The sequence below is a fragment of the Sciurus carolinensis genome, chromosome X (assembly GCF_902686445.1).
Source record: "Sciurus carolinensis chromosome X, mSciCar1.2, whole genome shotgun sequence".
Lineage (NCBI taxonomy): Eukaryota > Metazoa > Chordata > Mammalia > Rodentia > Sciuridae > Sciurus > Sciurus carolinensis.
The window spans coordinates 116,469,030-116,483,920 of NC_062232.1; positions in this window are offsets into that span (position 1 = coordinate 116,469,030).

Here is a 14,891-nt window from a genome sequence, read left to right on the forward strand (position 1 = left end):
TCATGGGAATGTAGGTACCTTTTTGATATGCTGTTCTTGCTTAATTTGGACATATGCCTAGAACTGGTATAACTATCATTTTAATAAAAGAAGGTTGATGTAAAAGAAAATGAGAACAGTAATTAATAGAGACTTGGAAGTAGAAGAAAGAGGGGGAATACAGGGAGTATGGACAATGGATACCAAAATACAACTAGTGAGGAGGGATAGTTCTAGTGTTCTATAGCACAATAGGGTAAGTAGATCTTGTAATGCTCTGTCATATGTTTCACAAAGTTAGAAGACAGGGGACTCAAAGTCTGTAAACTCAAAGAAATAATGAGATGGAAATGCTGATGATCATAATTTGATCATTACATACTGTATGCATGTGTTCAATTATCATACTGTACCTCACAAATATGTACAATTATTATGTGTCACTAAACAAAAGAAAAACATGTGGTATCACTATTTGGGGGATGCAGTTGAAGCAGGGGCTAGAAGGTAATTTATAGCATTGAATGCATGCAATAGAAAACAAAGTTTCAAAATCAACAATCTTGCCCTGAGTTCAATCCTCAGCACCTAAGGGAAAAGAAGAAATAAGAAAGAAAAGGGATAAGATAATGAAATACAAAGACAAATAATGGATAAAATTAACAAAACCAAAGAAGCCAAAAATTGTTTCTAGTCAGACTGATCAAGAAAAATTAGATCACAAGTCTCAATATCAGGAATAAGTGTAAAGTCTCCTCAGAAAGTCCACAGATATTAAAAGTGAAATATAAAGTATGTTATGCAAAAATATATATCAATAATTTTAACAATTAAGGTGAAATGAAATCCTGAGAAGATATAAATGACCAATTCTGACAATGGGAAGAAATAGAAAATCTGAATATCACTATACCCATTAAAGGAATTCAATTTGTAATTTAAAGTCTTCCAACAAAGAAATGATAGCCTACTTAGTGTCACTGACCAATTGTATTAGACATTTAAAGAAGAAATAATCACCCAAATTATTTCAGAAAATAGAGAACAAGTAACACTTCTCAAGTCACTTTATGAGGCCAACATTACTCTGTGAATAAAATCAGATAAAGACATTACAAGGAAAGGAAACTAAAGACCAATATCTGCTTTCTATGAGAAGGTACCATTGATTTTCTTGAAGAACAACAATATGGGAGTAATGGTTAAAAATGTACCAAAGTGAGTATGCCATAAAGTAGAGGGTAATTAGCATTCTAGAAGTTTCCATGAGCAAGGTCAAATTGTTTGACAGTATTCAAGTTTTCTATATTCTCAAAGATTTCAAACAGACACATAGAAGAAGCAGGAGATCTAATCAAGGAGGAAAAGAGTGGGGAGAATGGGAATTGAAATCAAATTCCTTTCATGTATGATTTTGTCAAAATGAACCCAAATACTACATATAATTTTTTTATTTAATTTGTTTTATTTTTACAGACTGCATTTTGATTCATTGTGCACAAATGGGGTACAACTTTTAATTTCTATGGTTGTACACAATGTATATTCACACCATTCTTATAATCATACATGTACATAGGATAATACAGTCTGTCTCAGTCTACTACCTTTCCTTCCCCCACCCCCTCCTGCCCCATTTTCCTCTACACCATCCAAATTTCCTTCATTATTCCCCCCCCACGACCCCCCCTTGTTATGTATCATCACCACTTATCAGAGAAAACATTCAGCCTTTGGTTTTTTGGGCTTGGCCTATTTCACTTAGCATATTTTCCAGCTTCATCCATTTACCAGCAAATGCCATAATTTTATTTTTCTTTATGGCTGAGTAATATTCCATTGTATATCTATACCACAGTTTCTTTATCCATTCATCAATTGAAGGGAATCGTGGTTAGCTTAGGACCAGAATTCCTTAACAAGAATCCCATATGGCAGGAAATAAAAGCAAGAATGAATAAATGGAATAGGTTCAAACTAAAAAGCTTTTTCTTGGCAAAGGAAGCAATCAATAATGTAAAAAGAGAACCTACAGAGTGGGAGAAAATCTTTTTCACACACACTTTAGACAAAGCACTAATCACCAAAGTTTATAGAGAACTTAAAAAACTTTACACCAAAAATACAAAGAACCTAATCAATAAATGGGCTAAGGAACTGGGCAGACACTTCACAGAAGATAGATATACAGGTGATCAACAAATACATGAAAAAGTACTCATCATCTCTAGTAATTAGAGAAATGCAAATTAAAGCCACCTAAGATTTCATCTAACTCTAATAATAATGGCAATTATCAAGCATACCAGCAACATTATGTGTTGGCAAGAATGTGGGGGAAAAGGCACACTCATACAGTGCTGGTGGAGTTGCAAATTGGTGCAGCCACTCTAGAAAGCAGTATGGAGATTCCTCAGAAAACTTGGAATGGACCCACCTTTTAACCCAGCTATCCCACTCCTCGGTTTATACCCAAAGGACTTAAAATCAGCATACTACAGTGATATAGCCACATCAATGTTCATAGCTGCTCAATTCACAAATACTATGTATAATTTTAATGCTCTTATTTAAAAAAAAAACTTGAAAAAAGTGATCCATGGTATTAGGCAATTATTTATGTACATATCTGAGTTTTCTTATTACAAAAACAGAAAATGTCTCATTCATCTCTATCTAGGGATCAACATAAGATCATCTAATAAATTAATACTTTATAGTGGGGATTAGCAAACTTTTATGTAAAGGGACAGATAATAACTATTTTATACTTTTCCAACCACCTGATCTCACTATTTGTTGTAATCTCAACTCTGCTACTGTAGAGGGAAAGTAGTGATAGATGTTATGTAAATGAATGAGACTTGTTGTTTTTCAATAAAACTTTATTTAACAAAGACAGAAAGGGGATCAGATGTGGCTCCCAGGTCATAGCTTTCCAACTACTGATTGAGGGCATGAGAGAGAATGCATCTAAGAATGATCCTTGATGTTCATTCAGTACTGTACTATAATAGCTAAATATTGGAAGTAACTTATATGTCCAGTAATAGAATAATTGACCGAATTTTGTTGTAGGCATACAATGGAATGCTTTGAAGTCAAGTGGTAAAGATTCAGTGTTTGACATGGAAAGGTATTCTGTACACATAAAGTAAAACAGCAGAATATAAAATCTTCATATTTTTGTCCTAGGCATCTCACTGAACTCCTTACTCCAAACCATCCACATCACCCAGCAGTTAGAGTGCTATTTAAAAATTCAAATCAAAATGGGTCACACTCCTTTTTCAAATCCTTCAGTAGCTTTCCATCATATTTGCTTTGTGTGATTTGGCCTTCACCTATCCCTTTGATCTTATCTCTTCCTGCTTGCTCCCTATTCTCTAGCGAGCTCATCAATTCTGCTTATGCTCTTGGATGCCTTTTCCACATCAAGAGTTTTGTGTTTGCCATTTTCTCTGCTTGGGATGTCCTCATTCTCACCCTTTGGATCTCAGTTGAAATGATGTCTTCTTATGGGAACCCTCCCTTCCTAATCTTTTGCAAGTTAACCTTCTCTAATTACTTGTTTCTTCTTTTTAGAGTTCTTCTAAAAGTCTTTAATTATCTTGCTTATGAATTGCTTATTTTTTGTCTCCCCAACTATATGTAAGCTCCAAGGGAGCTTCTATTTCATCCTTACATAGTATAGGTACATTGTAGTCATTGAATATATATTTGTTGAATGAATGAAGGAATGAATGAATGATGTTAATCGGTAGAGATCATACCGTTGAAAAGTGCTAGAACATGGAAATAACTCCTAAACTTTTTGTCTCTTTCTCTCCCTCTCTCTCTCTCCCTCCCTGCTCTTCCAACACACACACAGTTACATGGTTGGTAGTCGAATAATCCATTGGTTAAAACCTCAGTAACCTAGTACCTAATTTTTCAATACTTAAAATTTCTGTAAATGTAGCCCTTCATTGATATATATTGACTTCCCTTAAAACATATTTAGGTTTTTAAGAGAGTGGAGGATGAGTCATCTTTTTTTCCACTTTTCACAGAAGGTAGCAGTTATCTCCTACTGGGAAACAGTAAGATACAACCTTTGCATTAAACTCTCAAAGCTTTTTACCTCTAACAAGAAACAACCTCTTCCCTGAAAGCATAATGGATGGTATTTTTGAATGACTACAGCATTCTCTCTCTCTCTCTCTCTCTCTCTCTCCTCTCTCTCTCTCTCTCTTCTCTCTCTCTCTTTCTCTCTCTCTGAGTGTGTGTATAGGACATATATCTTCCACATATCAAGAAACATCTCTTAAACTTGAAGACTTCCTTAAAGTATACACCTGCACACACAAAAGTCTATGCATATTTATTTACCCATACAGGATCCTAGCTTTCTTCAATCCAGAACACATGCACATAGAAATAAACATGTAGGAATAGTAAGCCTAGGTAGACAGCTTCTCAAACTGGCCAGAATATCATATATAAAACCTGTAGAGGTGCTTGAATTATTTGAGGTATTGATTTGCACCATTATCGTCTTGAGTTTAAATTGTCATTTGTTGCTCAAATTCACCACCTGCATAATAGGAACTGATGGTCACCACTTTTGAGCAATCACAAAATTTTCTAAGCTATCACAAAGTCACCTGTTTGAACTTGCCCACTGGCCAGTAAATTCAATGTGGGAAGCATTACTCATTCTGTTTTACCATGTATGCGACAGCAATGTTTGTCAGACCTATTCTTATTATGACTAAATTCAATTTAAAAGAAGTCATTTGCTCAATTCAAATGATGGTTTGGATTTAGTCAACTAACCAGTGATGGTCTAGTAAATGTTTATCAATCAGCTCTGCAGAGAAAAGTGTAGTTTGTTTAAATTTTACTGTTATAAAGAATGTGTACCACATGTCTTAAAACAAAAATTTAAAATGTAATGCTCTACTCTGAAAATTCTATGCATACTGTTTTTCTTACACAAGGCTTTTGCTGCTTGTTTCTGTACTCTCATACTCATAGACAACCCCTGGTTACCATTCAACCATGATTTGACAAATGGAGTCCCACCCTAACTTTCCTAAAAAAAATTGTGTTCTTAAACCTGATATGTGGACTATATTAAACTATCTTTTGTGCAAAATATATCATTAAACAAATTCTTTTTACCTTTGACTCTACTGATTGCAATAGTTCTATCCTTCTAGCTCTTTATATGAATTGTAAAGATTGGACCACTCTACATAATTTAATAATGGGTAATGGTTTTTAAGAACTGGTTCAAAAAATTCTTGAAAATTTGAAAACTGGTTTACAAGTCAGTAAAACCTGGTTTAAAGTGCATTACTGAGACAAGTGCCCAAGCAACTTCCTTTAATTAATCAGATATTCCTGTCATAAATAGATGTTAAGATACCTCTGTGGGGGATATGCATTTGTTTACATTTGTCTATGCAACTTCATTCAACCTCATTATCACAATTTGATATTACTGAATATTAAACTTTTCACGTCAAATATATTAGAGTTTAGTCTTCTAACTCTAGTAACAACATTCTAATAGAATTCATTCATTACATTGTTTGAAATTGCAGTAAAATTGACCTCACTCCTAATTCAACATCTCCTTCTACCTTGCTCTCTCCTTTACTCAGAATCTGTTTCTCCTTTGTACTATACAGACTTCTCCAGCAACTAATCTCTTATGTTCCTCTGACGTTCAGAGGAAGCTTTTATCTCAGAAATGTTCCAAACATTGAGGGCAAGAGAGGCCCTCTAGGAGTGTCCATCAAAGAGTAAACTTCAAAACTGAGATTATCTGAAGTTTTGGGAATGTCAGGTCACCCCAATAACAAACCTAGGGATTTTATTTGAAAAACTTTAGTGTTTGAAATGAATTAAAATTATTGATAAATATCTGCTACTAGTAGGGAAGAAGTGGTCTCCAAGAAAACAGTAATATTTTACCATTAAAAAAATCAGAGTACTGGGGCTGGGGTTATAACTCAGTGGTAGAGCACTTGCCTAGCATCTGTGAGGTACTGGGTTGGGTCCTTGGCACCACAAAAAAATAAATAAATAAAATAAAGGTCCATCTACAACTAAAAATTTTTACAAAACCAAACTACTCTTTTTTTACTGTTTATTTTTTTAAATTTTTCATTTTTACAGACTGCATTTTGATTCATTGTACACAAATGGGGTACAACTTTTCATTTCTATGGTTGTACACAATGTAGATTCATACCATTCATGTAATCATACATGTACATAGGGTAATACTGTCTGTCTCAGTTTACTATCTTTCCTTCCCCCACCCCCTCCCAACCCATCTTCCTCTACACCATCCAATGTTCCTCCATTCTTCTGTTGCCTCCCTACCACGTCCCCTTGTTGTGTATCATCATCCACTTACCAGAGAAAACATTCAGCCTTTGGTTTTTGGGGCTTGGCTTATTTCACCACTCTGGAAAGCAGTATGGAGATTCCTCAGGAAACTTGGAATGGACCCAGCATTTGACCCAGCTATCCCACTCCTTGGCCTATACCCAAAGGACTTAAAATCAGCATACTACAGAGATACAGCCATAGCATCTCAATTGACAATAGCTAGATTGTAGAACCAGCCTAGATACCCTTCAATTGATGAATGGATAAAGAAACCATGGTATACATACACAATAGAATATTACTCAGCCACAAAGAAGAATAAAATTATGGTATTTGCTGGTAAATGGATGGAGTTGGAGAATATCATGCTAAGTGAAATAAGCCAAGTCCAAAACCAAACTACTATTTAAAAAGAATAAATTAAACAGAAGTCTTCATTCATGGTCAGGAAATGAGCTTAGAGGTAGGACATGAAGGGGAGCATTAAATGGAGACAACTATGTAAGTAGAAATGAACAGTTCTCCCCCACTGTCCTTTTTCACATGATTAACTTTGTTCACCTTTAAGGTCCCAGCTTAACCATCATTTTTAGGAGTCTTCCCTGACATTCTTGAGTCCTATGTATTAGGCCAAATCATATGAAATTGTGGCTTACACAAATTGTCAAACAATGACAATATAGTATGTCCCATCTACTACATCTTCTATCATACCACTCATCACACTGGATTCTAATGGGCTTGTTTACTTGTCATTGCTACCTATTTGTGAACTCTGTGATTGTCTATGTCTAGGTGGTTATGTTTATTAAATATTTGTTGAATGGGTGATAAAAAAATTATATAATAAAGTCTTCTTAGGGTAAAAATTGTCACCAGTATTTTTTATTTAAAAGATTAGTTGGGAAACGTGGGAAGACATCCATGACTAGCAGAATCAGGCTTGGCTGAGCCATGGGACATGAAAGTCTGACTTCACTGGAAGTCACAAGAGACCGTTTCAGATAGCTTGGGGTTTGTGACTTCTGTGCAGAGTGGAACACTGCCTAAGAAAATGCTAATTCTACTGGGATGTCCTACTAGAGCTAATGACTCCCCGGACTCCACCCCATCCTGTTCCTCACAGAAGAAGCTCCTCCTGGTCCAGGCCCCTTTACCTGTGTGACTATAAATAATGGGAAGGTGGGCTCCTCCATGTTGTTAGAAGACAGAGCTTAGCATGTTTCAATCTGTCATGCCCCCTTTGATTTAAAAAGATAATTGTCTCCTGTGTTTATTTTATTAAATAAGTTTCTTAGTGATTTTTTTTTTTTTACGTTTACATAGGGTAATGATGTTTCTTTTTTTTTCCCTTCCCCCCCACCCCTCCCACCCTTTTCCCTTTATACAGTCCTTCTTTCCTTCATTCTTACCGCTCTCCTTAGCCTAACTCTAAACCTAACCCTAAACCTAATGCTAACCCCTCCCACCCCCATTATATGTCCTCCTCCGCTTATCAGCGAGATCATTCGTCCTTTAGTTTTTTGAGATTGGCTTATCTCACTTAGCATGATATTCTCCAATTTCGACCATTTGCCTACAAATGCCATAATTTTATCATTCTTCATTGCGGAGTAATATTCCATTGTATAAATATGCCACAGTTTCTTTATCCATTCATCAACTGAAGGGCATCTAGGTTGGTTCCACAATCTGGGTATGGTGAATTGAGCAGCAATGAACATTGATGTGGCTGTATCTCTGTAGTATGCTGATTTTAAGTCCTTTGGGTATAGACCAAGTAGTGGGATAGCTGGGTCAAATGGTGTTTCCATTCCAAGCTTTCTGAGGAATCTCCACACTGCTTTCCAGAGTGGCTGCACTAATTTGCAACCCCACCAGCAATGTATGAGTGTTCCTTTTTCACCACATCCTCGCCAACACCTATTGTTGCTTGTGTTCTTGATAATCGCCATTCTAATTGGGGTGAGATGAAATCTTAGGGTAGTTTTGATTTGCATTTCCCTTATTACTAGGGATGTTGAACATTTTTTCATATATCTGTTGATTACTTGTACATCTTCTTCTGTGAAGTGTCTGTTCATTTCCTTAGCCCATTTGTTGATTGGATTATTTGTATTCTTCGTGTAGAGTTTTTTGAGTTCTTTATAGATTCTGGAAATTAGCGCTCTATCTGAGGTATGGTTGGCAAAAATATTCTCCCACTCTGTAGGCTCTCTCTTCACATTTCTGATAGTTTCCTTTGCTGAGAGAAAGCTTTTTAGTTTGAATCTATCCCAGTTGTTGATTCTTGCTTTTATTTCTTGTGCTATGGGAGTCCTGTTAAGGAAGTCTGATCCTAAGCCAACAAGTTGAAGATTTGGACCTACTTTTTCTTCTATAAGATGCAGGGTCTCTGGTCTGATTCCAAGGTCCTTGATCCATTTTGAGTTGAGTTTTGTGTAGGGTGAGAGATAGGGGTTTAATTTCATTCTATTGCATATGGTTTTCCAGTTTTCCCAGCACCATTTGTTGAAGAGGCTATCTTTTCTCCATTGCATATTTTTGGAACCTTTGTTTAGTATGAGAAAATTGTATTTATTTGGGTTTGTGTCCATGTCCTCTATTCTGTACCATTGGTCTACCTGTCTATTTTGGTACCAATACCATGCCGTTTTTGTTACTATTGCTTTGTAGTAGAGTTGAAGATCTGGTATTGCAATACGCCCTGCTTTGCTCTTGCTACTGAGGATTGCTTTAGCTATTCTAGGTTTTTTATTCTTCCAGATGAATTTCATAATTGCTTGCTCTATTTCTGCAAGGTACATCATTGGGATTTTAATTGGAATTGCATTGAATCTGTATAGCACTTTAGGTAGTATAGCCATTTTGATGATATTAATTCTGCCTATCCAGGAACATGGGAGATCTTTCCATCTTCTAAGGTTTTCTTGAATTTCTTTCTTTAGTGTTCTGTAGTTCTCATTGTAGAGGTCTTTCACCTCTTTTGTGAGATTGATTCCCAAGTATTTTATTTTTTTCGATGCTATTGTGAATGGGGTAGTTTTCCTAATTTCTCTTTCTGAAGATTCATCACTTATGTATAAAAATGCATTGGATTTATGAGCATTGATCTTGTAACCTGCTACTTTACTGAATTCACTTATGAGTTCTAAAAGTTTTCTGGTGGAATTTCCAGGTTCCTCTAAATATATAATCATGTCATCAGCGAACAGGGATAGTTTGAGTTCTTCTTTTCCTATTCGTATCCCTTTAATTTCTTTGGTTTGTCTGATTGCTCTGGCTAGAGTCTCAAGGACGATGTTGAATAGAAGCGGTGAAAGAGGGCATCCCTGCCTTGTTCCAGTTTTTAGGGGGAACGCTTTCAGTTTTTCACCATTTAGAATGATATTAGCCATGGGCTTAGCATAGATTGCCTTTATAATGTTTAGGAATGTTCCCACTACCCCAATTTTTTCTAGTGTTTTGAGCATGAAGGGATGCTGTATTTTATCGAATGCTTTTTCTGCATCTATTGAAATAATCATGTGATTCTTAACTTTAAGTCTGTTGATATGGTGAATGACATTTATTGATTTCCGAATGTTGAACCAATCTTGCATCCCTGGGATAAAACCCACTTGATCGTGGTGCACTATCTTTTTAATATATATTTGTATGCGATTTGCTAAAATTTTGTTGAGAATTTTTGCATCGATGTTCATTAAGGATATTGGTCTGAAATTTTCCTTCCTCGATGTGTCTCTGTCTGGTTTAGGTATCAGGGTGATATTGGCTTCATAGAACGAGTTTGGGAGGGTTCCCTCCTCTTCTATTTCATGGAATAGTTTGAGGAGTATTGGAATGAGCTCTTCTTTAAAGGTTTTGTAGAACTCGGCTGAGAACCCATCTGGTCCTGGACTTTTCTTTGTTGGTAGGCTTTTGATGACCTCTTCTATTTCATTGCTTGAAATTGGTTTATTTAGGTTGTGTATGTCCTCCTCATTCAGTTTAGGTAATTCATATGTCTCTAGAAATTTGCTGATGTCTTCGAGGTTTTCTGTTTTGTTGGAGTATAGATTTTCGAAATAGCTTCTAATTATGTTTTGTATTTCACTCGTGTCTGTTGTGATGTTTCCTTGTTCATTCCGAATTTTAGTAATTTGAGTTTTCTCCCTCTTTCTCTTTGTTAGTGTGGCTAAGGGTTTATCAATTTTATTTATTTTTTCAAAGAACCAACTATTTATTTTGTTAATTTTTCCAATTGTTCCTTTTGTTTCGATTTCGTTGATTTCGGCTCTGATGTTAACTATTTCCTGTCTTCTACTACTTTTGGTATTGATCTGCTCTTCTTTTTCTAGCGCTTTGAGCTGTAGTGTTAAGTCATTTATTTGTTGATTTCTACTTCTTTTTTTGAATGCACCCCATGAAATAAATCTTCCTCTAAGTACTGCTTTCATAGTGTCCCAGAGATTTTGATATGATGTGTCTTTGTTCTCGTTTACTTCTAAGAATTTTTTTATTTCCCTCCTGATGTCTTCTGTTATCCATTCATCATATAATAGTGTATTATTTAGTCTCCAAGTATTGGAGAAGTTTCTGTTTTTTATTCTGTCATTTATTTCTAATTTCAATCCATTATGATCTGATAGAGTACAAGGTAGTATCTCTATCTTCTTGTATTTGCTAACAGTAGCTTTGTGGCATAAAATATGGTCTATTTTAGAGAAGGATCCATGTGCTGTTGAGAAGAAAGTGTATTCGTTCTTTGTTGGATGGTATATTCTATATATGTCTGTTAAGTCTAAATTGCTGATTGTGTTGTTGAGATCTATAGTTTCTTTATTCAATTTTTGTTTGGACGATCTATCCAGTGGTGAGAGAGGTGTGTTAAAATCGCCTAGTATGATTGTGTTGTGGTCTATTTGAATTCTGTAATTGAGAAGGATTTGTTTGACGTACGTGGATGAGCCAATGTTCGGGGCATAGATATTTATGATTGTTATGTCTTGCTGATTTATGCTTCCCTTAAGCAGCATGTAATGTCCTTCTTTATCCCTTCTGACTAGTTTTGGTTTGAAGTCCACATTATCTGAGATGAGGATGGATACTCCAGCTTTTTTGCTGTGTCCGTGTGCATGGTATGTTTTTCCCCATCCTTTCACCTTTAGTCTATGGGTGTCTCTTTCTATGAGGTGAGTCTCTTGCAGGCAGCATATTGTTGGATTTTTCTTTTTAATCCAATCTGCCAGTCTGTGTCTTTTGATTGATGAATTCAGGCCATTAACATTCAGGGTTATTATTGTGATATGATTTGTATTCCCAGTCAATTGACTCATATTTGTTTTTGACATGATTTGGTTTCTCCTTTATTTGGCTATTCCTTTAGGCTAGCGCCTCCTGTTGCTGATTTGCATCGTTGTTTTTCATCTCTTCCTCATGGAATATTTTGCTGAGAATGTTCTGTAATGCTGGCTTTCTTTTTGTAAATTCCTTTAGCTTTTGTTTATCATGGAAGGATCTTATTTCATCGTCAAATTTGAAGGTAAGTTTTGCTGGGTATAAGATTCTTGGTTGGCATCCGTTTTCTTTCAGGGCTTGGTAAATGTTGTTCCAGGCCCTTCTGGCTTTTAGGGTCTGGATTGAAAAATCTGCTGATATTCTTATTGGTTTCCCTCTGAATGTAATTTGATTCTTTTCTCTCGCGGCCTTTAAAATTCTGTCTTTATTTTGTATGTTAGGTATTTTCATAATAATGTGCCTTGGTGTGGGTCTGTTGTAATTTTGTATGTTTGGAGTTCTATAAGCCTCTTGTATTTGGTTTTCCATTTCATTCTTCAGATTTGGGAAATTTTCTGATATTATTTCATTGAATAGATTGTTCATTCCTTTGGTTTGTTTCTCTAAGCCTTCCTCAATCCCAATAATTCTTAAATTTGGCCTTTTAATGATATCCCATAATTCTTGTAGATTCTGTTCATGATTTCTTACCATCTTTTCTGTTTGGCCAACTTTGCTTTCAAGATTAAATAATTTGTCTTCAATGTCTGAGGTTCTGTCTTCCAGGTGCTCCATTCTATTGGTTATGCTTTCTATGGAGTTTTTAACTTGGTTTATTGTTTCCTTCATTTCAAGTATTTCAGTTTGGTTTTTTTTCAGTATCTCTAACTCTTTATTGAAATGATCTCTTGCTTCCCGTATTTGGTCTTTTAACTGTTGATTGGTGCGATCATTTAATGCCTGCATTTGCTCTTTCATCTCCTCCTTCAATGCCTGCATTTGCTCTTTCATCTCCTCATTTGCTTCCCTGATTGTTTTAATTACGTACATTCTGAACTCCCTTTCTGACATTTCTTCTGCTGTGCTGTCATTGGGTTTTATTGATGTAGTATCTAGGTTTGTTTGGGACATTTTCTTCCCTTGTTTTCTCATATTGGTCAGTTGTCAGTGGGACCCTGAGATATTGCAGTTTTCCACTATTGGCTTATAGTGTCCCGGTAGATTTCCAGTGTATCACCTCCCAGCCTTCAGTAGCCTGATGTCTTGGAGGAATCTGATAAAGCAGCGTATCCGAAGAAAACTGCCCCTAGCCCCCTATTGGTTCCATGATTTGGAACTGGCTCTGTGCTGAAATGTTCTCACTGTGGGCCTGCACCGTGCAGCTGGCCGTGTGGGAGGAGCTCACTGCCGGAGTGTGGAAGGCTACCTTGGGAAGACTCTAGCTGCCCTGCCCGGCTCCGATAAGCCACCTCTATCTGGGCCTGCCCCCCGGGCCGAGCTTTACCCAGTGGGCAGACTCACCCATGGCTCTATTTCAGTCCGAGTCTCTCAATGCCTCCCCTTCTTAACTCCTGGGTTCTGGATCGACAGGGGGTGCAGTCTCCCTCTAGGCCGCCATCTTGGATCGCCCCGAGAAGAGAGCCTGTAGCCGGAGTGGGCAGAGCCGCCTGAAGAGGTGTCTGGCTGCCCTGCCCTGATCCCAGAGGCTGTTTGCGGATCGAGGCTCTCTGTTGGTTCGGGGGCTTGTGGCTGGTTCTATGTAGAAAGTCTCTCACTGGGCGGTCAGCTCCGAGAGGCTAGCCTTGAACGGCACCTCCCACCGCAGGGGTCCAGACTACTTGGGGAAGTCTCTGGCTGCCCTGTCTGGACCCTGAATCTGCTTGTGTGCCAGAGTACGCTGAGCTGCACTGGCTCCGGGACTCGGAGCTTGTTCTGGTCAGAAAGGCTCTCACCAGCGGGCCAGTTCCGTTCCGGGAACCTGGAGAAGCTGGCTGTGTGGGCGGGGCCCACCGCCGGAGTGCGCAGGGCTGCCTGTGGATGACTCTAGCTGCCCTGCCCGGCTCCGATAAGCCACCTCTATCTGGGCCTGCCACCCGGGCCGAGCTTTACCCAGTGGGCAGACTCACCCATGGCTCTATTTCAGTCCGAGTCTCTCAATGCCTCCCCTTCTTAACTCCTGGGTTCTGGATCGACAGGGGGTGCAGTCTCCCTCTAGGCCGCCATCTTGGATCGCCCCGAGAAGAGAGCCTGCAGCCGGAGTGGGCAGAGCCGCCTGAAGAGGTGTCTGGCTGCCCTGCCCTGATCCCAGAGGCTGTTTGCGGATCGAGGCTCTCTGTTGGTTCGGGGGCTTGTGGCTGGTTCTATGTAGAAAGTCTCTCACTGGGCGGTCAGCTCCGAGAGGCTAGCCTTGAACGGCACCTCCCACCGCAGGGGTCCAGACTACTTGGGGAAGTCTCTGGCTGCCCTGTCTGGACCCTGAATCTGCTTGTGTGCCAGAGTACGCTGAGCTGCACTGGCTCCGGGACTCGGAGCTTGTTCTGGTCAGAAAGGCTCTCACCAGCGGGCCAGTTCCGTTCCGGGAACCTGGAGAAGCTGGCTGTGTGGGCGGGGCCCACCGCCGGAGTGCGCAGGGCTGCCTGTGGATGACTCTAGCTGCCCTGCCCGGCTCCGATAAGCCACCTCTATCTGGGCCTGCCACCCGGGCCGAGCTTTACCCAGTGGGCAGACTCACCCATGGCTCTATTTCAGTCCGAGTCTCTCAATGCCTCCCCTTCTTAACTCCTGGGTTCTGGATCGACAGGGGGTGCAGTCTCCCTCTAGGCCGCCATCTTGGATCGCCCCGAGAAGAGAGCCTGCAGCCGGAGTGGGCAGAGCCGCCTGAAGAGGTGTCTGGCTGCCCTGCCCTGATCCCAGAGGCTGTTTGCGGATCGAGGCTCTCTGTTGGTTCGGGGGCTTGTGGCTGGTTCTATGTAGAAAGTCTCTCACTGGGCGGTCAGCTCCGAGAGGCTAGCCTTGAACGGCACCTCCCACCGCAGGGGTCCAGACTACTTGGGGAAGTCTCTGGCTGCCCTGTCTGGACCCTGAATCTGCTTGTGTGCCAGAGTACGCTGAGCTGCACTGGCTCCGGGACTCGGAGCTTGTTCTGGTCAGAAAGGCTCTCACCAGCGGGCCAGTTCCGTTCCGGGAACCTGGAGAAGCTGGCTGTGTGGGCGGGGCCCACCGCCGGAGTGCGCAGGGCTGCCTGTGGATGACTCTAGCTGCCCTGC